The following is a 26,522-nucleotide window of genomic DNA, read 5'->3' as shown; positions in this document are numbered from 1 at the left end:
AGCTCAGGGACACCAGCAGGGCACAGCCAGAGCTGACAGGGGCTCAGCACTGGCAGGGGCTGGGGGATGTCCCAGAGGGGGCTGTGTCACAGCAGCACCTCTGTGGCTGTGTCCTAGAGGCACAGAGCAGCTGTGATGTCAGCAAGGGGCTGTGTGACAGCACAGAGTGGGCTGTGTGAGGTCACAGATTGTGCTATGACATCACAGATTTTGTTGTGTGAGGTCACTGAGCAGCTAGAGCATCATAGAGGAGACTGTGTGACATCACAGAGCAGGCTGTGACATCATGGCATGGCTGTATGACATCATAGAGGAGACTGAGGTCAAAGTGTGTGCTGTGACATTACAGAGTGGCAGCATGACATAACAGAGAGGGTTTTGTGACATCACTGAGGGGGTTGTGACATCACAGAGCTGTCTGTGACATCATGGAGTAGGGTATGAGGCCATAGAGCAGATCCGGATGTAACAGCTGGTGGCTCTGTGACATCAGCGAGTGGGTTGTGACATCACTAGGTGGCTGTGTAATGTCATAGAGAAGACTGTGACATCACAGAACAGACTGTGACATCACAAAGCAACTTTCTGACATCACAGAGTTTTCTGGGACATCACAATGCAGCTGCATGACATTCCAGGTTGACATTCCAGAATTGGCTCTGTGACAAAACAAGGGTGCTGTATGACATCCCAGAGTGGGCTGTGACATCACAGGTGGCTGTGTTACATCATAGGGTGCTCTGTGATATCACAGGATGCTGTATGAGATCACAGGTGGCTGTGTGTCATCCAAGGGGCTGTGTGACATCACAGGGTGGCTGCTTGTCCCTGCTCAGCAGCCTGGCAGGGGCCGCCCCATGGATCTGCCCTTGGCATTGCACATCCCCACATGCCAGTGTCCATCCCGGGAAGAGCCCTGAGCAAGGAGGGAGGGACAGGATCTGCCTGGCCAGGGGCTGGGGCTCAGGCCTTGGCCCTTTGCATTCCTGAAACACATCCAGGTTTGCTCAGCACCAGAGACACCTTTGCCTTGTTTGTCCCCAGCTGTCATCACTGCCTCCTGTGTTCTGCTCTGACTGGAACCTGGGGACACTTTCTCAGTCATGTCCCTCAGTGGGACCCATTAAAACTTCAAGAAACTTTGGAGTTTCAATTTAACTTTGAGTTCTGGAGAAGTCTTTGGAAGGCTCTCTCAGGGACTGAGTCTGATGTAAACAACACCCAAGTCCCAAGAGGGTCATTAAAGTCTTTGTTCTGTGTCTGTGCTACTGAGCTTTAAAGGAACAGCTCTTCCCAGGACCAGCTCCTCTCCCAGCCCAGCAGGGCTGAGGGCTCTGCCTGCAGGCACTGAGGGGACAGGAGCCAGGCAGAGACAGGCTGAGGAAGTCATTGAGCTGAAACTTCACTGGGGGAAAGATCTTCACAGCCCTCCACATGGTGAGTCAGTGGATGCAGGGCAATGTCCCCTGGAGGGATCTCCTGAAGCCAGCACACCCCACAGCCTGGGGAATGTGCCAGGAGGACTCTCCCAATTTCTCTGTGGCAGGGGAGCAGGAGGAGGAGGATGTGCTACAGAGCAGGGCTGCCCTGGGCACCATCAGAGGGACAGGGCAGGACGGCTCCTGCTGCCAGGGACGGCTGCAGGGGGTGAAGCTGGGGCTGCAGCCAGGGCTGCCAGGGCTGTCCTGCAGAGCAGGGCCTGCAGCCCTCAGGGCTCTTGGCCAGCCCAGGGGATGTGCCACCTGCCAGGGGCAGCTCTCAGCCTGCCTGGAAGCTCCCCATGGACACTGCAGGGGAGAAGTTGGAGGTGGCAGGAGCAACCCCCATCAGGGCAGATTCCTCCTGCTGTGGAGATGGTGCTGCATGGCCAGGGCTGCTCTCAGCTTTCTCCTAAAGGGAAGGGGCTGTCAGCTTTTGCTGTGTCACTGAGACTCCTGCACTGTCAGCCTGGGCATGAGCAGATGTGCCTCAGATCTCCCTCAGAAATTGCCTCCTCAGCCTCCTCTCCCTACAGACAGCAGCAGCAGCACCTTGGCTTGCAGCATCTCTGTTTGTCTGCCCTGTCCTTAGGGCCCTGCTGCCAGGGAGATGCCCCTGGGCAGTGCCCTGTGCTGGGAGGGGTCTGCAGGGCAGAGCTGAGCCCTCAGGGCTGGGCTGGGCTCTGGCAGCACTGGCAAGGACAAGGCTTGGGTAGCGAGAAACAGCTCCGAATAGGCACAACTGCAGGCAGCAGACAGCCAGACCAGCCCTTGGTATACCTTCCTGTCCAGCTGCACAGGGAAAGGGAGAAGTGTTTAGAGAAATTTGCTTTGAAACTGAAACTTTCAAAAAGTACACTTTATTTTTTAAGCATGATTTACATTTGATCAACCTGAAATAGTTGGAGATGAAATTATCAAAGGGCACCTGTGTGGTTCTACCTGGTCTGACTGTCCTGACTACACAGGGAGCCCTGTTTTCCCTGTGGGCACCCAGCGGTCAGTCTGACAGCAGTGCTGAAGGTGAGGCAGTAACTCAGCAGCACACACCCAAACGAAAAAAAATATTTAGGAAAATTCCCTCATAGGAACAGAAGTAATTTTGAGGGGATTCCAAGTAAAATACATAGGATTGACTCCGAGAAGTTGGTCCCAATTTGTCAATGTCTTCTTTCAAAAGTCCATGATTACCAGAATGAAGAAATGTCAAATCTGTCAGTGCCATTTCCTTCCCAGACAGGTGCCAATCCTCTATAAATATCCATACTCCAAGGCAGCAAATGTCCAACAGCAGCTCCATCAGCCACTTCCTCCTGCTGGCACTGGCAGACACGCGGCAGCTGCAGCTCCTGCACTTCTGCCTCTTGCTGGGCATCTCCCTGCCTGCCCTCCTGGCCAACGGCCTCATCATCAGCGCCGTAGCCTGCGGCCACCACCTGCACACGCCCATGTTCTTCTTCCTGCTCAACCTGGCCCTCAGCGACCTGGGCTCCATCTGCACCACTGTCCCCAAAGCCATGCACAATTCTCTCTGGGACACCAGGAACATCTCCTGCACAGGATGTGCTGGACAGCTATTTCTGTTGGTACTTTTCATTTCAGCAGAGGTTTCCCTCCTTACCATCATGTGCTACGACCGCTACGTGTCCATCTGCAAACCCCTGCACTACGGGACCCTCCTGGGCAGCAGAGCTTGTGCCCACATGGCAGCAGCTGCCTGGGCCAGTGCCTTTCTCAACACTCTCATGCACACAGCCAATACATTTTCCCTGCCCCTGTGCCATGGCAATGTCCTGGGCCAGTTCTTCTGTGAAATACCCCAAATCCTCAAGCTCTCTTGCTCACAATCTTACCTCAGGGAAGTTTGGTTTTTTTGTGTTTTCCATCTCTTTCATTTTTGGTTGTTTTGTGTTCATAGTTTTCTCCTATGTGCAGATCTTCAGGGCCGTGCCGAGGATCCCCTCTGAGCAGGGCCGGCACAAAGCCTTTTCCACCTGCCTCCCTCACCTGGCTGTGGTCTCCCTGTTCATCAGCACTGCCATATTTACTCATCTGAAGCCCCCCTCAATCTCCTCCCCATCTGTGGATCTGGCCCTGTCAGTTCTGTACTCGCTGGTGCCTCCAGCCCTGAACCCCCTCATCTACAGCCTGAGGAACCAGGAGCTCAAGGCTGCTCTGAGGAAAATGATGACTGTATCTTTTCAGAAACATTAAACTTTTCTGCTCCAGAACCTTCAGAATGTAACTCTTTACAATCTTGGCCTTTTTTCCCTATTTGTCCATTTTGTCACTGGGACCTTTTCTTATTATTTTTCTGGTGTTAAAATGTTTTTTATAAAATACTGTAGTACTACTCGGAGCATTTCTACATGAACTTCTACTTCTCTTTTGTAACACAAAGACTTTCAGGAGGCTTGTTCCCTCTGCATTTAAATAAAATCAAGTGGCTGTCCTGACCTGTGTGTCCAAGGCATTTCCTCAGCCCTTCTCTGGCTCTGTAGGGGCAGTGCCTCTGAGCTGAGGTGGAGGGAAGGGGCTCCCAGCACAGCAGCACGGCCAGGGACAATGGCCCTGCCTCTTTCCACATCTGCTCCTCCCAGCTCCACACTCCCCTTCCCAGCCCTGCTGTGGGTGCCAGGCTGGAGTGCTCTGGCAGCTTGGTCACTGTCCTGCTGCGTGTCCGTGCTGTGCCCGCAGGCAGGGACAGGCCATGGGCACTGCTGGAACACAGCTGGGCTCCAGCACAGCAGCTCCACCAGCACAGGGCATCTCCTGAGCACAGAGCAGGGAATGCCCTGGCACAGCAAAGCCCAGTGCCCGGGGCAGAGGGGGAGTGTGCAGGGGGGACAAGCAGCAGTGTCCTGGCACAGCCAGAGCTCCTGGCATGGACCTGAGGGAGCAGCAGAGAAGGGCCTGGGCTGTGTCTTTGTTCTGGAGACAGCCTGGGAAGGTGCCCCAGGGCAATTGTCCCACACCAGCCCCTGCAACCACCATTGCCAGCACTGGCTTCTCCCCCACCTGCAGGAGGTTGTTTGTCCCTGCATGGGGGGACACCAAGTGACCAGGCCAGCAGGCCATGTTTGCTCTGTACTGAGGAGATTTCAGCAGTGCATCATGCATGTATGGGGAGATGAACCTGAGTGAGCACAATTCCAGGGGCACAAACAATGCCTTGAGGCCTCTTCACTCTGAGAGTTAAGTCCTCTGCAAAACCACCTAAATTCTTTGCTGGGATGTGCTGAGTATTGCATGGAGACAAACATCCAGGGGAGTGAAGCTCCAGAGAAAGTGCTCAGGTGTCCTGGGGTGACTTTGTGATGACGAGTTATATCCCCACACAGCTGTTTAGCCCAGAAATAAGTACTGCACTTTTAAGACTGATTCCAAGAGCAAAGGAAGTCACAGCATGCAGTTTGTGTGTGCAGAAGCTTTATTTTCACTGCCCCACAATTCTTTCTCTGTCTGTGCCTGTTGTTCTGCAGCACGGACAGCAAGCAGGAGAGAGTTGTCCTTTGCTTTTAGTTTGTTTATTTTTTCTAGCTGAGGCAGAGAAGTTCCCCAGACTGGGGCTTTTCCTTTCCTTGGAACTGTTCAGCCCTGCTCTGTACCATGAACCTAGAAGAACACTGGGAGCTCATGCCTGTGGCCCACCAGGGCCTGGGACACGGTGTTCCAGCACTGGAAGGACTGATGGAGACTGAGGGAGCCAAGTCACAGCCCAAGGAAGGACTCTAGGAACCACAGAAGGCCTTTCTGAATTTGCCATCTCTTCAGAACAGCAAGAGGTTTCATTGTTTACTATTTTTTCCCCATGTTTCTGAGTACTTTGCTTGTTAAATAAACCGTTTTTTTCCACTTTTCTGGAAGGAGATTTTTGCCTCCTGAACTGGTGAGGGGAGGGGCAGGTTGAATTTGCTTTCCAGAAGGACCCTTTGGAGGTTTCCTCCTTAAATTTGACCTAAATTAGGGCATCAGGGTAGCCAAGGACTGCACAGAGACTCCATTGGAGTGGGGGTCTGTGGGAAGAAATCACAGCTGCCTCCCTTGTGAACCACCCCAAGGACCTGGACAGGGCTGTGCTGTGTTCTGGGCACTGAGCTGGAACTGAGGGATGTGCAAAAGGCCTTTGGTGACAGAGCTATTGAGAAGGCTGGGCAGTGTCATTGTGAGACCTCTCTTAAACCCTTGGAAAGGCAGAGCCATCCCAGAGGGTCCTGGGCACTTGGGAAGGGCAGACGTGGAAACAGTCTGCAAACAGGGCAGGGAGGAGGACTGGGAGAGTCACAGCCTGGTCAGGCTCAGGAAGGAAGGGGATGTGGCAAATCCTCCTGCAGCCATTCCAGGCACTGGCAGGACATGGCTGGGACTGCAGATCCCCCATGGCAGGGAGAAGAAATGTCTGGGCACACAACATCCATGTGGGATGTTGCGTGCCCAGACTTCAGCCAGGCCTGTGACAGGGTCTGCTGTGCTCTTCTCAGAGCTGTGCTCTCCTCTCAGACTGGAGAGAGCTGGGCTGAAGGGGTGGAACATGGGGTGGGTGGGAATTTGGCTGAACAATGAGGGTCAAATGTCATCTGTGGTACAGAGTCCTCTTGGCAGCCACACCCTGGTGACATCCCTCAGTGACCAGCCCTTCACCACTGCTGGGGAACGTTTCTGCTATCTCTACAATGGGAAGAAATTAACTTTTAATTCCTTTGTGGATGTTGCCAAGTCTGTGACCAAACTCATCTAGTAAATAGTGACTGCAAAACATAACTGGACAAGATGACTGAGTTAGGTAAATTTGTCTTGCCATCAGATGCCAAGCAAGCCACAAGAAAAGGCAGGGAAAACTTATGCATCAGAAGAAAGGCAATTCAATAGGGAAAAACCCAAACTCAAACAAAAAAAACCCCAAACCCAATCAAGAAAACCAAAGCAAGACCCACCCACAACAACACAAAACCCCACAAACAAACCAACCACAAAAAGAAAAGGCCACAAACAGAAGAAAAGCAAATCCACAGGAAATCTCTTATCAGCAGAAAATATTTAACCACCTTGTCACAGGAGAAGACTCTGTATGTGTAGGTGCTGTTTTGAAAGAAAAATGTCTTAAAAAAGAAATTAAAGAAATTAATCCCCTACCCACCTTGTCCCCCCGTTTCTCTCAGTTGATTGCTGAACATGGTGTGTCATGGAGTGGGACATCCCTTGGGTCAGTCCAGCCCAGCTGTCCCATCCCTGTTTCCCCAGGAACACTTGCCCACCCCAAGCCCATACGTTGGGGGATTGCAGACACACTTCATGCGAGGTGAGCACTGTGACAAGGACAGGGGAACAGAACAACATTTACTCTTATCAAGAACAGTAGAACAGAACAGCACAGCCTTGGAGAAATGGATAAAGGATGTAGCTGAGGCAAACAGAAATCACACAACATGCAAGCAAGATGCCAGCTCAGCTCTGCAAGGCTGACAAAGCAGAAGTTATACAGAACAATAATATTGCCCTTACTCAAAAGTGGGGGTTGAGGAACAGCCACCTAAAAAGGACACCAGATGTTGAAGACAGACCCCAAAGAGCCATATAAGGATTTGTGATAAGGGGAGTAACTATGTCAAATAAATTCAAAGAAAGTGGGGACAGCTAATGAACACATAATCAGTGTGTGTGATAAAAACTCTGTTCATTTGATGCTAAGTAGGCTTGAATGGAGGAAGGATGGCCCAAGTGACCACCATGCTGCAATAAAGAATACCTGCTTTCAAATATTCAAAACTGTGTTCAAAAGTTTCTGTCCTGTGGATTTCATTATCAGTGGTGTCCTTGACTCCATTATGCCCCACAGTTTCACGATGGCCCCTTGGTTTCATCAGGCCCTGCTGTATAACAATGGACCCTTGGTGACATTGGGTTCCATATTGTCAAAATGTCCTTCTTGGTTCTGCACTGCCACAATGCTGTCCTTGGTTCCATGAGGCCTTGGTGTGTCACAACAGCCCCTTGATTCCATGAACTGCCATAGTGTCACCCTGGTCTCTTGGATCTCCAGTATCAAAATGGGCAATTGGTCACAAGCAGCCCTGCTGTGTCACCATGAATATTTGGTTCCATGGGGCCCTGCAGTGTCACAATGGCCCCTTGGTTCCACAAGGCCTCGCTGTATAAAAATGGCCCCTCATTTCCATGAGGTTTTTTACTGTCAACAATGGTTTCCTTGGTTCCATAGTGTGAAAAAGGCTGCTTGGTTCCATAAGGTTCCTCAGTGTCCCAGTGGTCTCCTTGGTTCCACGAGGCTCTGCAGTGTCACAATGTCCCATCGTTTCCAGGAGCTTCTGTCCTATCAACCATGTCCTTTGTTCCAATGAGGCCGCACAGTGTCACAATGGCCCCTTGGTTCCATGAGGTTCCATAGCATCACCAGGGTCTCCTTGAATTTGCAGTATCTCTACGGACCATTGGTTCTGTGTGGCCCTGCTGTGGTTCCTTGGTTCCATGAAGCCCCACTGCACAACAATGGAATCTTGGTCCTGTGAGGTTCTTATTGTCACCATGGTCCCCTTGGTTCTGGACTGTAACAATGAACCCTTGGTTCCACCAGGTTCTATGATGTCACTATGGTCTCCTTGGTTCCACGAGGCCTTGCTTTGTCACAATGGATCCATGGTTCCATGAGCTTCCATAATGTCACCATGGTCTCCTCAGATCCACATTGTCACAATGGACAATTGTCTCCATGGGCCCCTGCTGTGTTACAAAAAACCCTTAGTGCCAGGAGGTTCTCTAGTGTCACCATGGTCTCCCTGGTTCAATGACACCTTGCAGTGTCACAATGGCTGCATGGTTCCATGAATTTCCATACTGTCAGCAATGGCCTCCTTGTTTCTGCAGTGTCATAATGGACCCTCGGTTTCTCGAGGTTCCTAAATGTCACTGGCCTCCTTGGTTCCATGTGGCCCTCCTGTGTCACCACAGCCCCTTGGTTCCATGAGTTTCTGTACTGTCAACAATGGTTCCTTTGTTCCAATGAGGCCCTGCTGTGTCACAGTGGACCCTGGGTTTCATGAAGTTCTTCAGTGTCACAATGGCCCCTTGGATCCATGAGGTTCCATAGTGTCACCATGGCCTCCTTGGATCTACATTGTCATAATGCACAACTTGTTCCGTGAGGTCCCACTATGTCACAGTGGCCCCTTGTTTCCATGAGGCCCCACTTTGTCACAATGGATCCCTGGTTCCATAGGTTTTATTCTGTAACAATGGACTCCTTGGTTCTGTGAGTTACCCTGCTTTTTACAGAAGTTTCTTTGGTTCCAACAAGGCCTGGCTGTGCCTCAATGCACCCTGGGTTCCATGAGGATCTGCAGTATCATAAAGGCTCCTTGGTTCCACAGGGCTCCGCTGTGTCACCATGGATCCTCTGTTCCATGAGGTTCCATGGTGCCACCATGGTCTCCTTGAATGGGCAGTGTCACAATGGACCACTGGTTCCATGAGCCCTTGCTGTGTCACAAGGGTCTCCTTGGCTGCACGAGGAACCAAAAACCTTTGCATAAACATTGAGCAACACCTGCTTAACACACCTGGGAACATCTGTTTGCATTCAAAAGAGGGGTTAAAGGTGAGAATGGCACCAGCAGCTTCCATCTGCAGCAGAGATCCAGGGAAAGGACAGGGACAGGCAATTCAGCTGAAAAACTCTGAGAATTCTGCTTCCAGAGATCATTTCTGGTCACACTGTCCCTTGTAGAAAGGTGACACCATTCCAGGCAGCCTGGACTGAGCAGGTGGTTCCTGAGTGGGGTTTGTTGTTCAGGAAATCTGCTCAGGCTTTCCTACTCCTTCCTTACAAGCAGGAAAACAACTGGGCCTGCATGCAGGCAGAGCCCTGAGGAGAGCAGGTGGGACACGGTGCAATGGGCTGGGATGTGGAGCTGCAGAGCCCAGGGGACAAGGTTCTGCTGCAGGGCACAGGGATGTCAGTCCCAGGTGGGCCATGTCAGACATGGTGAGGCTGGGGGTGAGGAGCAGGTTGTCCAAACAGGGTCAGCCTGCAAGGGGCTCATTCTTCTCCATTCCCAGATCTCCTAATGAGACATTCAGCATCAAGATCACTTCTATCACCTCTTCTCTGCAATGAAAAAAAACCAAAAAACAAACCCACACATGAGATTAAAAAACCAAAAATCATGAGGTGAACTTTGAAATCTCCCTCCTTAACAGAACTCCAAACTGACTCCAATCACTGCACAAGCCCTGGAGACTTGAAGACAATTGAAGGGAGACAAAGAGCTCCCCAGGGCTTTCTGTATTTTAATCAGCCCCACGGTGGATTTGGGGCTGGGTCCAGGAGCCTCAGGCACTGAGAGAAGGATGAAGAAGCTGCTCAAGGAGTCAGCAGCAAAACTCCAAGTGCCTTGGAGCATGGCTGGACCCCAGGGAGGGCAGGGAGTGCCAAAGGCTCCCCAGGGACTGCTGAGAGCAGATCCTTGAGGCCAGGAGTGCAGGGAGCCCAAGGCTCTGGGCAGGGAACTGCAATGCTGAGCAAGGCCTGGGCTGGCTGGGGGAAGCAGAAAGGCCAAGCCCTGAGCCCAGCCTGGGCCAGCAGGGCCTGTCCCTCACGGGTGGCTCGGGGCTCTCTGTGGGTCGGGGGGATGTGAGGGGCAGCAAGGACAAATGCCATAAACCCGTGTGACACTCCAGATTCTCAGGGAATCGAGGGCAAGTGTGACACACCGGGGCCTTGTGGAAACAAGAGGCCATTGTGAGCCTGCAGGGCTGTGACACCCCAGAACACTCAAATGCTGGGGAAAACCAAAGGCTCCTTTACTCAAGCTTGGTGAACAGGAGAAATACCAACCAGATATTCTCAAGAGGTCAAAATGACACAAAATCTTACTGTCAAAGTACAAAAAATCAAGCAACTTTGGTAAAGGGTTTAATACAACATCCAATTCAACATGAAACACAGCAGTAACTTCATTAACTTAGCCCATTTAATATGGAAACCAAATAACCATAAAGATGTTAAATTATCCAAAAATATTCCAGGTAAAGAGGATAAGCAGAAGAAGAAATGGGGAAAGACTGAAAGACAAATGATCTACAGAAAGACACACATTCAACTACCAACTGCTTGGGTTCCAGTGTGGGTGAGACACAAACCCCAGGAGAAGGAGGGTCCAGACCATGGGCTGAGCTCATGCTCTGTTTTTTAAACCCTAAGCCCTTCATGCAGCCATTGTGACACTGGAGAAGCAAGGAGACCATTGCTGACAGCACAGAACCTCCTGGAACCAAGGGGCCATGGTGACACTGAGGTGCCCCATGGAATCAAGGAGACCATTGTGACATATGGGGCCCCATGGAACCAAGGGGACATGGCACAAGTCTGGCTGGTTTGGCCTCCTGGGGACCACCTGACAGGCCCAGTTGACCTTGGCATGTCGAGGGCTGCTGCTCATCTGCCCCTGGAGCACTGGGGCTCTGTGCTTTCCTTCCTGCGGGAAAGAGCTGTCCTTCTCCTCCAGGTGTCCATGGCCAAAACTGGGTTTCCTCCTCCAAATGTTTGTCTATCCAAGAATTGTTCCCAGATGAAATCTGCCAGGACAGACAGATCTGGCTGGCTTGGCCACCTGGGGGACACCTCTCATCTGCCTTTGGGAGCATGTGCTTTTCTTTCCTATGTGAAAAAAAAGCACCTTTCACATCCATGCATTCAGAGCCAAAGTTGGGAATCCACGTCCAGAATTCTCTATATCCAACAATTTCTCCCAGACAAAAACTGCCAGGAGAGAAAAGTCTGGCGGGCCTTGGGCTCTTGGGGGCTGCCTCTCACCTGTTTTTGAAACACCAGGGCACAGTGCTTTCTTTCCAATGGAAAGGAACCATCATGATTGTCAACATGTCTGTAGTCAAAATTAAGATTCCTCCTCCCAAAATCAGTATGTCCAAGGATCCCTCTGTAAAAGCAGCTGCCAGGATAAACATGTCTGTCTTGCTTGAGCTCCTGGGAGCCATCTCTCATTTGCCTTTGAAACACTTGGCCTCTGTGCTTTCCTTCCTATGGAAAAAACCATTCTGCTTATCAGTGCAGAAATGGCAGAAATTAGGATTCTATCTCTGAAATCCCTATATCCAAGGCTTGCTTTCAGACAAAAGCTACCAGAATGGAGAGGTCTGGCTGACCTTGCCCTCTGATAGTTGCCTTTCAACTGCCCTTGGAACTCTTGCTTTCCTGCCTATGGAAAAGATCTGTGTTTCTTCTTCTGTCATCCATGTCCAAAATTGTTATTCCGCCTCTAAAATTCTGTATATCTAAGATTGCTCCCAGACAAAATCTGCCAGTACCATCTAATCTGGCTGCCCTTTGCCTCTGGTGACTGCTCCTCATTGGCCCCTGCAACACTGGGGCTTGGTTGTTTCCTTCCTATGGAGACCACTGTGACACTGTGAGGACCACGTGGAACCATGGAGACCATGGTGGCACTTCTGGATCTTCATGGAACCAAGGGGCCATTGTGACACTGCAGGGTACCATGGATTCAAGGGATCATTGTGACACTGTGTGGCCTCGTGGCACCAAGGACATCACTGTGGCACTGCTGGGCCACACGGTCCCAAGGGGCCAGTGTGAAGCAGCAGGGCTTTGTGGAACCAAGAGGCCATTGCTGCACTGCAGGGCCTCGTGGAGCCAAAGGGCCGTTGTGATCCTGCAGGGCACCATGGATCCATGGAGACCATTGTAGAATTGCAAGGCCCCATGAAATCATGGAGACCACTGTGACACCTTGGGGCCCCACAGAACCAGAGGGCCACTGTGACCCTGCAGGGCCTCCTGGAATGAGGGGAACACGGAGCAGGCCTGGTTGATTCTGCCACCTGAGAGGCACCTGACTGGTGCAGCTGATCTTGGCATGTTGAGGGCTGCCTGTCATCAGCATGGATGCCTCCTATAAAGCACTGGGGTTCCATGCTTTCCTTCCTATGGAAAATAATCTTCCCTTCTCTTCTCCCTTTTCAGGTGTCCATGGCTGAAATTTCCCTATATGCAAGGGCTACGCGCAGACAAAAGCTGCCAGGACAAAGAGCTCTGGCTGGCCTTGGCCTCTGGTGATGACATCTCATCTGTCCCTGAAACACTGGGGTGCTGTTCCTTCCTTATGATGGAAAAGAACTGTCCTTCTTGTCCGGGGACCATGGCAAAAATTGGAACTTGGCCTCCCATAATTCCATTTATCCGAGGATTGCTCCCAGATAAAAGCGGCCATTACAGACAGGTCTGGCTGGCCTTGGCCTCTGGCGGTTTTCTTAGAGTATGAGCAGAATGTTTTCATTTGCAAACACCTTGGAGAGGTGACCAGAGACCTCTCAAAGTGGAGTTTGGAGGCCTCAAGCACATGTGCACAATACAGGAACAAAGGAGCTCTGTTCTCAGTGAGGTGGAGACTGAGGAGAGCAGAGGAGAGCCCTGGGAGAGACTGAAGGGTGGTTTCAGAGATGGTGGATCCTTTTGGCATAGTAGAGAAAAGCCTGAAAAAGGAAAAATTAATTCCAGGTGCAGCTGAGGAGGCCCAGACTGGACACAATGTAAAAAGGAATTTTCCTGCCAGGGCAGGGCTGTGGTGCAACACGTCCCCAGGAGGAGCCTGGAATAGTCCAAAGCTTTGTGTAGGCAGGCAGAGGCAGGCAGGAGGCAGAGCTGTCAGCAAAGGAAAGGGCCGGCCAGGTGGGGACAAATTATAGGAAGGTTTCATTCAACCTTTATCATTTTTTACATACAAAATCTTGAAAGTCTGGGACTGGGATTGGATACATCTGCTCCAAGGCTCCTCTCACAAGAAGGAGTTTAGAAAGCTTGGAGGTCCTTGCAGGTGTTTGGGATCTGTGGGAGCCGTTGGAGGTCCAATTTACTGCACAATTAACAGAAGATGACTGCCCTACCTCTGACAGATGGCAAATACAATACATACACTATCTTTCAATCCAGAACAACAGGATTTCAAATTAAGAGAATGTAACTTAATATTGCTCAAATGTAACACTAATGAAGTTAAACTTTGCTTAGTCTTATCAACCCTGAATTTGCATTAAATTAAACATCACAGAATCAAAAATGTATATCCTTAAAAGTTATACATACAACAAAATTTAACTTATTCTGATGCTATTAATATAAATAAGGCACTGAAAAGTTGAACAATCTGTGATTGAAATAACAGCATGATGGATTTACTGGAGGGATTAAAACGATGCAATAAGTGTGCCATGATTTTATGTAATTTAGTTTTGAGAGAAGCCCATAGCAGCCACAAATTTTATGCAAGCATAAATTTGCTAAGACCTTTTAATTGCAGTTTTCGTGAAAGAAACAGCAATGTGGAATTTGGCAAACTGCCCAGCAAATCAGCAGCTTCTTGAAATTGTATTTAGTGTAATTCCAAATGGTCAATTTACCAGCATTTCTGTTAAACAACCTCCGGCCAGTGCCATGGTGGGGGAGCCTGGCGGAGCCGCGCCGGGGGCTCGGGGGAACCGCGCCGGGAGCAGCCGAGCCACGCACCCCAAACCGCCCGCGGTTCCCCCTCCTGCCCCAGAGCCTGTGAATGTGCCTCCGTGCCAGAGGGAAGGGGCAGGAGATCCCCCAGTGCATCCCCAGCAGGACGGCGTTGGCAGTGGGGTTGTCCTGCAGCCAGGGGCCATGCTGGGCTGGGAGATGGAGCAGGAGAGAGGGGGAAAGGGGCACTGACTTCCTCCTCACCTGCCTGAGTGTCTCTGGGCATCCTCCTCTTCCTTGCAGTCTCCTCCTCCATTGGGCCAAGATTTGGGAATGGGAAATCCTGGTTTGGGGAAAAACAAGGGATGAGCACAGTGTGTCTGAAAGGACCCTGCCCAAGTCCATCTCTAGAAGTCACGTGGTAAAAACCTTCAAAAAGCAAAAGTGAATCAAAAAAAGCCACCACGAGTGTCCCATTTCCAGTCTCATCCCTCTGAGGTTCTGGTGATCCCCTCTCTCATGGCTGCCAAGGATCCCATAGCTCCTGGGGATCCCCTCTCTCCAGGGTCCTGCTTAGGGATGCTGGGGGGTTTTGGGGTTCCAGGGTCCCTCTCTCCAGCCTCCCCCCAGTCCAGGCACTTGCGGCTCCCTCCTCTCCCCACCGCCCTGTCCTGGTTTAGGGCAAATTTGGGAGAAAACCTCCAAAAGGGGTTTCCTCTAGAAAGCAAATTCAAGCAGCCTGTCCCCCAATCAGTTTGGGAAAAGATTTCCTTGGAGAAAAGTGGAAAAAAACCTGTTTATTTAACAGACAAAGCATTCATGAGCACAGCAAATGACGAATATTAAACAATAAAACCTCTTGCTGCTCCAAAAGAGATGGCAAACTCAGAAAGTCCTTCTGTGGGCTGTAGCTCTGCTCACTCAGTCTCTTATCAGTCTCCTATCAGTTTCTCCAGCACTGGAAATGCCGTGGACCAGGCTCGGGCCAATGGGCCACAGGTGGAGCTGCCAGGGCTCTTCTGGATGTTGAGAGCAGGTTTAAACAGCTCTAAAGTAAAAGAAAAATCACAGTCCAGGGCACTTATCTGCCTCAGAGAGCTAAAAACTAACTAAAACCAAAGGAGAGCCCTGTCCTGCAATCTGTCTGTCCAGGAGCTGGAATATGGAGAAGTGCAGTTTCTAAAAAAACCTGCTCACTTCCTGCCTCCCATTCGGTCTCAGAACCAGCCTTAAAGGTGCAGAACTCATTTCTGGGCTAAACAGATGAAGAGGGTATGAGCATGATCCCAGGTCCAGCCCTTCTGGGGGTTTGGGGGTGTCTCTGTCCCTCTGACCCCGATGATGTTTGGACAGGGTCACATCAGGGCTGAGAGGGACAGAGACCCCCGAGCATCCCCTGGGCTGAGAGGGACAGAGACTGCCCTGAGCACCCCCGGCACAGGGTGAGGGGGTGGGAGACCCCCCAGGCATTCCCTGGAGTGAGAATGATGGAAACCACCTGGGGAATGGCCTGGGGTGACAGGGACAGGAACAGCCCCCACAAGCCCCTCCCAAGCATCACCCAGGGTAAGAGGCAAGAACAGAGCCCCCTCGAGCATCCTCTGGGCACTGGACAAAATAAACTTGGCAGAAATCAAACTTAACTCTGCATAAACCACTTTGATGAATATTTGATTTTCCCACAAGTCACATGTGATGAAAATGCAGACAAATCCCAAACATTAATAAATTGAAAATAGAAGCAATTCTGTGGCAATTCCAAGTTCCATCGGTTCCTGCACAGCTCCAGCTCAGCTGCTGGCAGGTTCCCATAAAAAAAAGTGGAAATTTGGCCCAATACAGATTATTAAAAGGAAGAGAAAGCACTGTGGGGCTTTGTCAAGGGTGACAGGGATGAAGAGAATAATGATTCTCACATTTGGCAAAGCCTCTAAGCCTGTGAATTTGGCATTTATTCAGGAATTTAGCTACTTGAGCTGGGCTTCTTGTGGGACTTTTAGCAGCCTTGTGTTCCTCACCTTGGGGTCAATGAACCTTGTCAGCCTCTCTGGTATCATTTGCTCCCTTTCCTCCAGTGTTTTTAAGAAACTTTTCAAGGAAGGACAACAAAAGATTTTCTTTCCACTGGCCACCCAGCCACCAACCGCCTTTTTCCTCATCAGTTCTCCCAAATGTCACTCAGATGAAGCTGCGTCCAAGTTTCCAAGGGTTCCACCAGAAAGAACCACAACCTCTTCAGAGGAGGGAACCATGCTGTTGTCAAAGGCACTTGGGGAAAGACAACAGTGCCTAAACTCACTGTGCCAAAATAATGTTGCAATCTGGTTAAGAAATTTGTCAGAGAGATGCTTCTGCCCCAATTAAGGTGCTAATGAGACGAAATCCAAAGTGGATTTTATTGAACAGTAAATGTGAGGTAAAGAGAAATGGAAAAAAGAGAAAAAGAAAGAAGAGCGGGTACGGCAAGGGAGTGACAGGGACAGAGACCTCCCCTGGGTCAGGGCAAGTGTGACATTGTCTCCTGTGTGCGTGGCCTTCCCAGGGTGGGGGTTTTACACCTGAGCCAGTTTGGGTAAGGGGGGTGGTGTTCACCCCCCCAGCAGGGATTACCCCACTGTTTCAGGCTGCAGTGTAAGATGTAACCAAATGCATGTTTTCCATCACCATCTTCATAAATTGTTATAAACAGGCAGGGCAGTGTTCTTTATCTCTTCCATGACTCAGCCCTGATAACGCCCTCCAGGGGCTATCTTCTGTGAATGGGCCATTGAGTGTCCCTGCAGGACTGGTAAAATGACATCATCCCATTGTGGGATGCTCCGCCCAGGGGGAGGAGCCAAGCATTCCTACCTGGATATAAGCGGAGGCTTCTGACACCAGGAGCACCTTGGCTACTGGATTCCCAGAGGACGAGAGCTCCATAGGCACCACTGGACCTTCAGAGGAAGACCAGACCCTTCTCCAGGATCACTGCCTTGACAGAATCACGATCATCACTGCAACAGGACTGCAGCCACCATTTAATGGGACTGCTACCAGCACCCTGACCAACAGGGTGCCAGGTTATATCCTGACTCTGTCAGTTTAAGGCAGTGTTTCTGTATCATTGTCTTGATCTTAATTTTCTTCTTAAATTGTAATTCTGGCTTAAAATCTCCCCCTGGTTTGCCCTCAAACCTGTACGAAACTCAATGCACTCATCTCTTGTTTTCCTCCCAAAACAGAATTTTACATCCCAAACCCACTGCCAGATGGAGGAGAAGGCTTCAAGGAAGAGGAAGATGCCCCGAGACACTCAGGCAGGTGAGGAGGAAGTCAGGGCGTCTTTCCTTATCTCTCCTGCTCCATCTCCCTGCCCAGCACAGCCCAAGGCTGCAGGACAACCCCACTGCCAATGCCATCCTGCCAGGGATGCACTGGGGGGATTTCCTTCCCCTTCCCTCTGGCACAGAGGCAAATCCCATCCTCTCCTTGCCCTGCCTTCCTCAGACAAGCTGAGAATAGGGACCAGGGAGGACAAATCCCCATGGCAGAACCTCATGGAAGAGGCAGATTTGAGCGGCTCCATGGCACAGGAATCTAACAAGGAGGAAAATTCCCTGAGATCCCGCAGGAGGAGGGGCTTCAAACCCAGCCCAGTGTGCTCTGAGGAGGAAAGACCCACCCTGTGCCAGGAAGGTGGACAGAGCTTCAGCCAGGGCTTGGAGATGGTGGTCCATGAGCAGCTTCCTGATGGGGAGAAGCCCTACAAGTGCTTGGAGTGTGGGAAGAGCTTCAGGCAGAGCAGCACCCTGATCCGCCACCAGATGATCCACACTGGGGAATGGGCCTACGAGTGTGGGGAGTGTGGGAAGGGCTTCAGCTGCAGCTCAAAACTTGTCAGGCATCAACGCATCCACACTGGGGAGAGGCCCTACGAGTGTCCTGAGTGCCAGAAGAGGTTTCACACCAGCTCGAATCTCCTCTGCCACCAGCGGATTCACACAGATGAGAGGCCCTTCCACTGTTCTGACTGTGGGAAGAGCTTCAAGTACAACTCCTACCTCATGAAGCACCAGCGCATCCACACTGGGGAGAAGCCCTACGAGTGTCCCCAGTGTGGGAAGAGGTTTCACATGAGCTCCAATCTCCTCCAGCACCAGCAGATTCACACAGATGAGAGGCCCTTCCGCTGCTCTGACTGCGGGAAGGGCTTCAACCGCAACTCCCACCTTGTCACCCACCAGCGTATCCATACCAGGGAGAGGCCCTACGAGTGTCCCCAGTGTGGGAAGAGCTTCAGACAGAGCTCTCATTTGAGCAGACACCAACAGTCACCAGTAAGGGAAGACATGCAAATGCTGCAACTGCAGGAAGAGCTTTGTGCACTGCTCCAACTTCATCCCCCACGGGAGAACCACGTTTGGAAGAGCCCTGGTGATACGTGTTCACTGTGATCCATGCTGGGAAGTCACCTGTTCGTTTTCCTTCCCCTGCCAATGACATGATGTGACACTGAAGAACATGAGGGTCTGGCCAGGGCTGTGTCATTACATCTACTCCGACTCAGGTCATTGCCAGGGGCAGGAAAGGAACTCTCTCTCTCTATCTCCCCCTGAGGAGAAGGGTGTCCTTTCCAGGCAGGAGGAAATTATGGCTGGGAAGATGCAGTCAGTTGTGTTGTAGTTTTCCCTTTTTTATAACCCTTCTGTTGTCAATATTGTTTCTGTTCCTGTTTGTTCTTTATCTCGTTGCTGTTCCAAATAAATTGTTCTTATCCCAGCCCAGGATCTTTGGCCTTTGTGCTTTCCATGGGAGGTGGGAGGGAAGCGAGCGGCAGTGCGGTTTTACTGGGAGCAGGACATTGGGGAATCCCATTCCTAAACCCTGGCCCATGGAAACCGAGCATCCCAGCTGGTCCCAGCCCTGGTGGCCATGGCAACAGCCTTGGGAGCGGGTCCCTGGCTGGGGCTGTGGGAACCTCTTCCCTCTAGTGCCCAGGGACAGGACTGGAGGGAATGGCTGCAGCTGAGTCGGGGCAGGCTCAGGTTGGATCTCAGGAAAAGGTTTTTGCCCAGAGGCTGCTGGGGCAGTGCCCAGGCTCCCCAGGGAAGGCTCCCAGCTCCAGGGCTCTCTGAGCTCCAGCAGCATTTGGCCAGCGCTGCCAGGCCCAGGCTGGCATTGTTGGAGTGTCCTGTGCAGGGCCAGCAGTTGGACTCCAGGATCCTGATGGGTCTCTCGCAGCTCAGCCAATTCTGTGGATCTGGGATCCCATGACCCTGGGGATGGGGCTGCCAATGATTGCCATGGCAACGGGCTCTGGCTGCAGGCCTGAGCTGGTGTCCATGGCAACCACCCCTGGCATCCGGTCTGCATGGAGCTGCCAAGGGACTGAGCATGGCAACAGGGGTCTGGGGATGGTTGCCATGGAAACTGAGCATAGCAACAGGGGGCTGGGGATGGTTGCCATGGAAACTGACCATAGCAACAGGGGCTGGGGGTGGTTGCCTACTAAGGATCAGATTTGTCACAGGCCCTCAGAGGGGTTCCATGGGGACTTTCCAAGGGTCGCCAGGATGTTCAAGAGCTGGAATGTCACAGGCAGAGACAGGGGCTCCATGGACACCTCCCAGGGGTTTCTGGGGATGGTAAAGAGCCCTGTGCTCAGACACAGTCACAGCCATTCCATGGTGACATCTCAGGGCACCTTGGGCTGCAAAGGCACCGATCTGTCACAGGCACTCACGGGGGCTCCATGGTGACATCGCAGGAGTCCCCAGGCTGCCAAAGAGCAGGGATGTCCCAGACACTCCCAGGGGTTCCTGTCATGGGCACAGCAGGAGCTTCAGGCAAAGTTTATTGGAGAGGCTCCTGTTAGGTCACGAGGTGCAGAAAGGATCCCAAATAGCCCCCACAGATCCCCAAATGTCACTGTGGAGTCAGAGATGACACAGACTCAGGTCGGAAGGCTGAGAGCTAAAAGCCACCCATTTATTCAATCCTCTTCTTTTATACTTTGGTTTGCTACTAGTGGACCTCATTGGTCATTTAATCAACACATTTCACATGATTGGCTAATGAAGAAAACACCTTCCATTGAACAACTTTATGGAAAAAAAACAACCTATTACAAACACCACCTGTGGATAGTTTCCAATTCTTTCTCTCCAGCTCCCTAAAAGTTCCCAGACCAATTAATGGGAAAGCTTATCTTGCTTTCTCTGTCTCTGACTGGACTGTCATATCCACACTCAAACACCCCCAAGAATCTCCAGGCCTTCTAAGCTCTTTTTGTGAGAACAGCCATGGAGCAGCTGGTTCCAATCCCAGCCCCGGACTTTTCAAGCGTTTGTGTGTAAAGAATTAATGAGGTGGAATTAACATTTTGTTGTGGTTTGACCAGGAAGTGAGTTTCTGGGAAAGTTGTGGTCAAACCAATCAGTGGCCAGTTTTGAAAATTGGCACTAGGTGTGGCCACTGGGGGCCTGGATACGCCTCTGAGAACACACAGGGGTTAAAAGCAGAGGATTCCCAGAAGGGCTCTCTCTTTTGACTCCAGCGGTGAGTTGATCTGACCTCTCCCCTGCCCAGCTGCGTCTGGGTGGGGCAGGGGAGGCCATGTGGCCTGTGGGGAGGGAGGCCAGAGCCCTGCAAGGTCCAGGGTGGAGGAGACCTGGGATGTTTGGGCAGCCCCCCCGGGAGAGAGTGATAGAGACTGTGCTGGCTTGAAATTTGATATCTTGTGCCTGCACCATGGCCAGGAGAAAAGTGGGGGCAAGGTGCCCAGCCGCTGGCAGACCATGGCTGAGGTTTTAACCCCTTTGGTGCTGAAACAATGGAAGATGTAAAAACACTGATCCTCCCCAGCTGAGAATTGAGAGGGAACGAAGGATGAGCAAATGAGAAGAAGGTTTGAGTGAATAAAGAAATGCCAGCAGATGAGAAGCGCCATAGATGGAGGAGATGATGGAGTGGACTGTTGGGCTAGACTTTTCTCTTACATGGCCATGGGACAGAACCAATTTCTTCCTGTAATGTAGAGATTGTACCTTGGGGGAGGCGGTTGGCCAAAAACCAAAAGTGACAAAGCTGTTGTAAGAAGAAATAGAGGGAACAGAGACTGATGAGGAGGGTGTGGTGGAGCCCTCTGCCTTCAGAGGAGAAAGATCTCTGTTTCACAAGGCCCTTTGGCCCCAAGGGGTGAAATAAGGGGGGGGCAGGTGTCCCAAATAGTGAGAGGCTGCCACTTCTTGAAACTGAGCAAAGCATTCTTAAAAAGACCTAAGAAGCAGTTTGGATCCATGGCCGGTGGTGAGAGCACTGGCCATGGAAGGAAGATGATCACCACGGCAGATTCTCTCTGGGCGGCTGCCACGTGTGACATGGAAGCACAGGAGGTTCCAGCTGTGTTTCCTGGGGAGGCCCATGGTGCAAGAGGGAGACTCCTCTCTCCTGATGAACTGGGGGAGGTTGTGTGAGAGATGATATTGGACTGAGAAGTGAGTGTTAGAGGAGATTGAGTGTTAGAGGGGTGGAGGGAGGAGGAGTGCTTTGGAGATATTCCATTGTGGGTTGCTGTGTGTGTTTTTGGTGGTTTTTTTTTTTTTTGTTTTGTTTTGTTTTTTCCTTATTTTTTTCCTTTCCCTTTTGTCTCTTACATTGTAGATTAATAAAATGTTGTGTTTTCCCTCCATTCCCAAGTTGGAGCCTGCTTTGCTCTGTTTCCAGGTCACATCTCACAGTAACCATTCTGCAAATATACCTTTCATGGGGGCACTGACATTGTGCCAGGGTCAAACCATGACACCTTTATAGAATTTGTTTCACAGGATTAAGGATGGCAAACCAGAGATATTTATATAAATATCTATTATAGCAGTGATGAGACAAAATTATCTTAATCAGAAATATTTACACCAATATATAAGAGCTATAACATATTATATTGTATAGAGTACTTGGAAGTGATTTCAAAGCAACTGTGTTAAAGCAAAACCAGTTATTTAAGAGAGATTAATGTCACTCCCCCAGACTAATGACCATGGGCAAATTCCTTTGGCTCAGCCTGTAACAGTGACCTTGAGGGGTGTCCCCACTGTAGGGAGGAATCACCACACCCCCAAGTAGGGAAATGTCAGGAGACGCTGCTGTTAAAATCTGGGACGGGGCTTCTCTAGTCTGAAGTGCTGCCCTGTCAGTCAGATGTGCCCAGGCTGGTCCAGCTCAGCAGCTCTGCAGAAGCTCTCAGTGCTGTCCCTTGGTTGTTCCTTCCTCTGTGAATTATTCCATCCCTGCCACAGTTTCCTCTCCCTCTCAGGATATCGAATTTTGGGATGGAGAAGTCTGCTTTCAGCATTCTTCACCCCAAAAGCAGCATGACCCCCCTCCTTCATTTCCCACTGGGGGCTTTGCAAACAGGGCCTTGCTGGAGTTGTTGGAGCCCATTGCAGGCAGAGCCTCCTGCTCCAGCAGGAACTGCCTTTCCTGTGCCAGGAGCAGGGCAGGTCCTGCTGCAGGAAAAGCCCCAGGCCAGCCCCAGCACAGGGAAGGGCTCGGGCACAAGGGCAGAGTGCCGTGCTGGGAGCTGTGCCAGGCAGAGCCTGAGGCACCAAAGGCACCTTGGCAGCAGCAGCTGCTTGCAGGCCATGGCCAGAAGCCTCCCTTGGCAGCCCGGCCTGGTGGCCAGCACTGCAGAGCGCTGCCTCAGGGCTCGTTTCTGCCTGGGCTCTGAAAAGCCACTTCTGCTCCAGGAGCCTGCCTGGGAAGCCATTGGCCCCAGCACCTTGGGCACAAGATATGAATGACAAAACTCTTCATGCCAGCAGAGACACGGCAGGGGCAGAGGAAAGGGGAGAGCCAGACCCAGGGAACAGGGCTGCCATGGTGATGGCTGTGAGGTCACTGCCCCTGCAGCAGCCTGGCTGCCCTCAGCAGTCATTCTGGCCAGAAGCGTTGTGAGGGCACCCAGCACATCAGAGAACCCACACAACAGGAATTCTGTCCTTGGGGATGAATGGGTTTCACTGGGTCAGGCTGCACAAAGGTCCTGCTCTTGGACAATTACTGTGATGGGGAATCCAACTGTGGAAGAACACAGTTGCAGTTTCGTGCACTCTCCTCATTGTAAAATATTTCTTCCTTCTAACAAATGTAAATCCACCCTCATTCAGTTCACAGATATTGAGCCTTGTTCTGTCACTGCAAGATTTGGGAGAAAATAATTTTGACCACTGTTTTCATTTTCACAGACCTTGGAGAGGACCCAAAAACCTCTCAAGATGAGGTTTGGAGGCCGCATCCCATAACCAGCAGTGAGAGGCGGCAGACTTTGGGCTCAGTGGTGTGGAGACTGAGGACAGAATACGAGTAGCCAGGGAGGGATTAAAGGGTGGTTTCACACATCGCGGAGTTTTTCTTTATTGTATAAAACAGCCAGAGAAAGAGATAATGGCACCGAGGGCAGCTTGGGAAGCCCAGACTGGACACCAGGAGAAAGGAATTTTCCTCCCGGGCAGGGCTGTGGTGCAATACATCCCCCAGAAGGAGCCTGGAGCAGCCCAAGGCTTTGTGTGGGCAGGCAGAGGCAGGCAGGAGGCAGAGCTGTCAGCAAAGGAAGAGGCCAGCCAGGTGGGGCAGCCGGGGGATGACAACAGCCTGCAGGGACAGAGGCACAGGGCAGGGACACCGTAGGACAGCCTGGGCTGCACAGGGCACAGGGATGGGCAGCAGCTGCAAGGCCCTGACAGAGCCAACTTGGGCAGCACTTTGGCCATGGCTGCTGGCCCTGGGCCTGAGCCAGGAGCAGGAGACAAGTGACCCTATGAGGCCTGGGGCCTCATTGCCTCCTTGTCCCTGCTCAGCAGCCTGGCAGGGGCCGCCCCATGGTGCTGCCCTTGGCATTGCACATCCCCACATGCCAGTGCCCATCCCGGGAAGAGCCCTGAGCAAGGAGGGAGGGACAGGATCTGCCTGGCCAGGGGCTGGGGCTCAGGCCTTGGCCCTTTGCATTCCTGAAACACATCCAGCTTTACTCAGCACCACAGACACCTTTCCCTTCCTTGTCTGAAGCTGTCATCACTGCCTGCAGTGTTCGGCTCTACCTGGAACCTGGGGACACTTTCACATGAGTTATGTCCCTCAGTGGACCCCATTTAAACTACAAGAAATGTCTATGTTTCAGCTTAACTTGGAGTTCTTGAGAAGCTTTTTGAGCACACTCCAAGGGACTGAGTCTGATGCAAAGAGCACCAAAGCCCCAGAGGGTCATTCAAGTCCTTGTGCTGTGTCTGTGCTGCTGAGCTGGGCCGGGCTCCTGGCCCAGAGGCAGCTCCTGGCAAGGGCAGCGCTGCAGAGAGACAGCTCTGGCCAGGAGCAGCTCCTGTGCACAGCCCAGCAGGGCTGGGGCACTGCCAGGGCAGCTCAGAGACACCAGCAGGGCACAGCCAGAGCTGACAGGGGCTCAGCACTGGCAGGGGCTGGGGGATGTCCCAGAGGGGGCTGTGTCACAGCAGCACCTCTGTGGCTGTGTCCTAGAGGCACAGAGCAGCTGTGATGTCAGCAAGGGGCTATGTGACAGCACAGAGTGGGCTGGGTGAGGTCACAGGTTGGGCTATGACATCACAAAGTTTGTTGTGTGAGGTCACTGAGCAGCTGCAGCATCATAGAGGAGACTGTGTGACATCACAGAGCAGGCTCTGACATCATGGTATGGCTGTATGACATCATAGAGTAGACTGAGGTCAAAGTGTGTGCTGTGACATTACAGAGTGGCAGCATGATATCACAGAGAGGGTTTTGTGACATCACTGAGGGTGTTGTGACATCACAGAGCTGTCTGTGACATCATGGAGTAGGGTATGAGGCCATAGAGCAGATCCGGACGTAACGGCTGGTGGCTCTGTGACATCAGCGAGTGGGTTGTGACATCACTAGGTGGCTGTGTAACATCATAGAGAAGACTGTGACATCATAGAACAGACTGTGACATCACAAAGCAACTTTCTGACATCACAGAGTCTTCTGGGACATCACAATGCAGCTGCATGACATTCCAGGGTGACATCCCAGAATTGGCTCTGTGACAAAACAAGGGTGCTGTATGACATCCCAGAGTGGGCTGTGACATCACAGGTGGCTGTGTTACATCCAAGGGGTTGTGTGACATCACAGGGTGGCTGCTTGTCCCTGCTCAGCAGCCTGTCAGGGGCCGCCCCATGGTGCTGCCCTTGGCATTGCACATCCCCACATCCCAGTGCCCATCCCGGGAAGAGCCCTGAGCAATGAGGGAGAGACAGGATGTGCCTGGCCAGGGGCTGGGGCTCAGGCCTTGGCCCTTTGCATTCCTGAAACACATCCAGGTTTATTCAGCACCAGAGACACCTTTGCCTTGTTTGTCCCCAGCTGTCACCACTGCCTCCAGTGTTCTGCTCTGACTGGAACCTGGGGACACTTTCTCAGTCATGTCCCTCAGTGGGACCCATTAAAACTTCAAGAAACTTTGGAGTTTAAATTTAACTTTGAGTTCTAGAGAAGTCTTTGGAAGGCTCTCTCAGGGACTGAGTCTGATGTAAACAACACCCAAGTCCCAAGAGGGTCATTAAAGTCTTTGTTCTGTGTCTGTGCTGCTGAGCTTTAAAGGAACAGCTCTTCCCAGGACCAGCTCCTCTCCCAGCCCAGCAGGGCTGAGGGTTCTGCCTGCAGGCACTGAGGGGACAGGAGCCAGGCAGAGACAGGCTGAGGAAGTCATTGAGCTGAAACTTCACTGGGGGAAAGATCTTCACAGCCCTCCACATGGTGAGTCAGTGGATGCAGGGCAATGTCCCCTGTGCTCCTGGAGGGATCTCCTGAAGCCAGGACACCCCACAGCCTGGGGGATGTGCCAGGAGGACTCTCCCAATTTCTCTGTGGCAGGGGAGCAGGAGGATGTGCTGCAGAGCGGAGCTGCCCTGGGCACCATCAGAGGGACAGGGCAGGATGGCTCCTGCTGCCAGGGACGGCTGCAGGGGCTGAAGCTGGGGCTGCAGCCAGGGCTGCCAGGGCTGTCCTGCAGAGCAGGTCCTGCAGCTCTCGGGGTTCTTGGCCAGCCCAGGGGATGTGCCACCTGCCAGGGGCAGCTCTCAGCCTGCCTGGGAGCTCCCCATGGACAGGTCAAGGGAGCTGTGGGGGCAAGGAGTGACTCCTGCCAGGGCAGGTCCTGCTGCAGTGGAGAGGGTGCTGTGTGGGCCAGGGCTGCTCAGAGCTCCAGCTCACGCCCAGCTCATTCCTGAGGGGACTTTTCATGAGCTCATTCAGGGCAGGGGTTTCCTGCTTGGGTCTCTGCTTTCCTGAATCTGTGCTCCCACTTTTCCCTGGCTCAGCTTGGTGGCAATGGAAACTCAGCTGTGCAGGGCAGAAGTGGGGCTGAGGCTCTTAAACCATCACCCTGAGTTTTTTTAGGAACCTCAGCAATTGCCCCCCCCACACCCTCCCGAGCCTCCAGGCCCATCCAGCATCACCTTTCCATGGTGCCCAGGCTGGGGGAGCTGTTCTTTAATCCCTGCAGCCCTGAGCAGCTGCAGGGCAGAGCTGGCCCAGGAGCTGGC

At 52.0% G+C, this 26,522-nt stretch overlaps 1 long non-coding RNA gene and 2 pseudogenes across 1 annotated transcript; 2 read left to right on the top strand and 1 right to left on the bottom strand.

The window, feature by feature from the left end:
* Nucleotides 1–3,103: 3,103 nt before the first annotated feature.
* Nucleotides 3,104–3,692, top strand: LOC135306132 (olfactory receptor 14J1-like; annotated as a pseudogene).
* Nucleotides 3,693–6,025: 2,333 nt separating this feature from the next.
* Nucleotides 6,026–8,143, bottom strand: LOC135305714 (uncharacterized). The gene is made up of 2 exons (XR_010366697.1): nucleotides 7,225–8,143; nucleotides 6,026–6,784 (listed from the first exon to the last, which is right to left on the bottom strand). It is a non-coding gene; the product is annotated as an uncharacterized LOC135305714 (long non-coding RNA).
* A 9,493-nt stretch (nucleotides 8,144–17,636) lies between these two features.
* LOC135306131 (zinc finger protein 208-like) overlaps nucleotides 17,637–26,522 on the top strand; it is a 378,562-nt pseudogene continuing 369,676 nt past the window's right edge.

Source organism: Passer domesticus, chromosome 8 (assembly GCF_036417665.1).
Source record: "Passer domesticus isolate bPasDom1 chromosome 8, bPasDom1.hap1, whole genome shotgun sequence".
Taxonomy (NCBI): Eukaryota; Metazoa; Chordata; class Aves; order Passeriformes; family Passeridae; genus Passer; species Passer domesticus.
The sequence above is the reverse complement of the archived record's forward strand: the minus strand, read 5'-3'. Positions and strand labels throughout refer to the sequence as shown.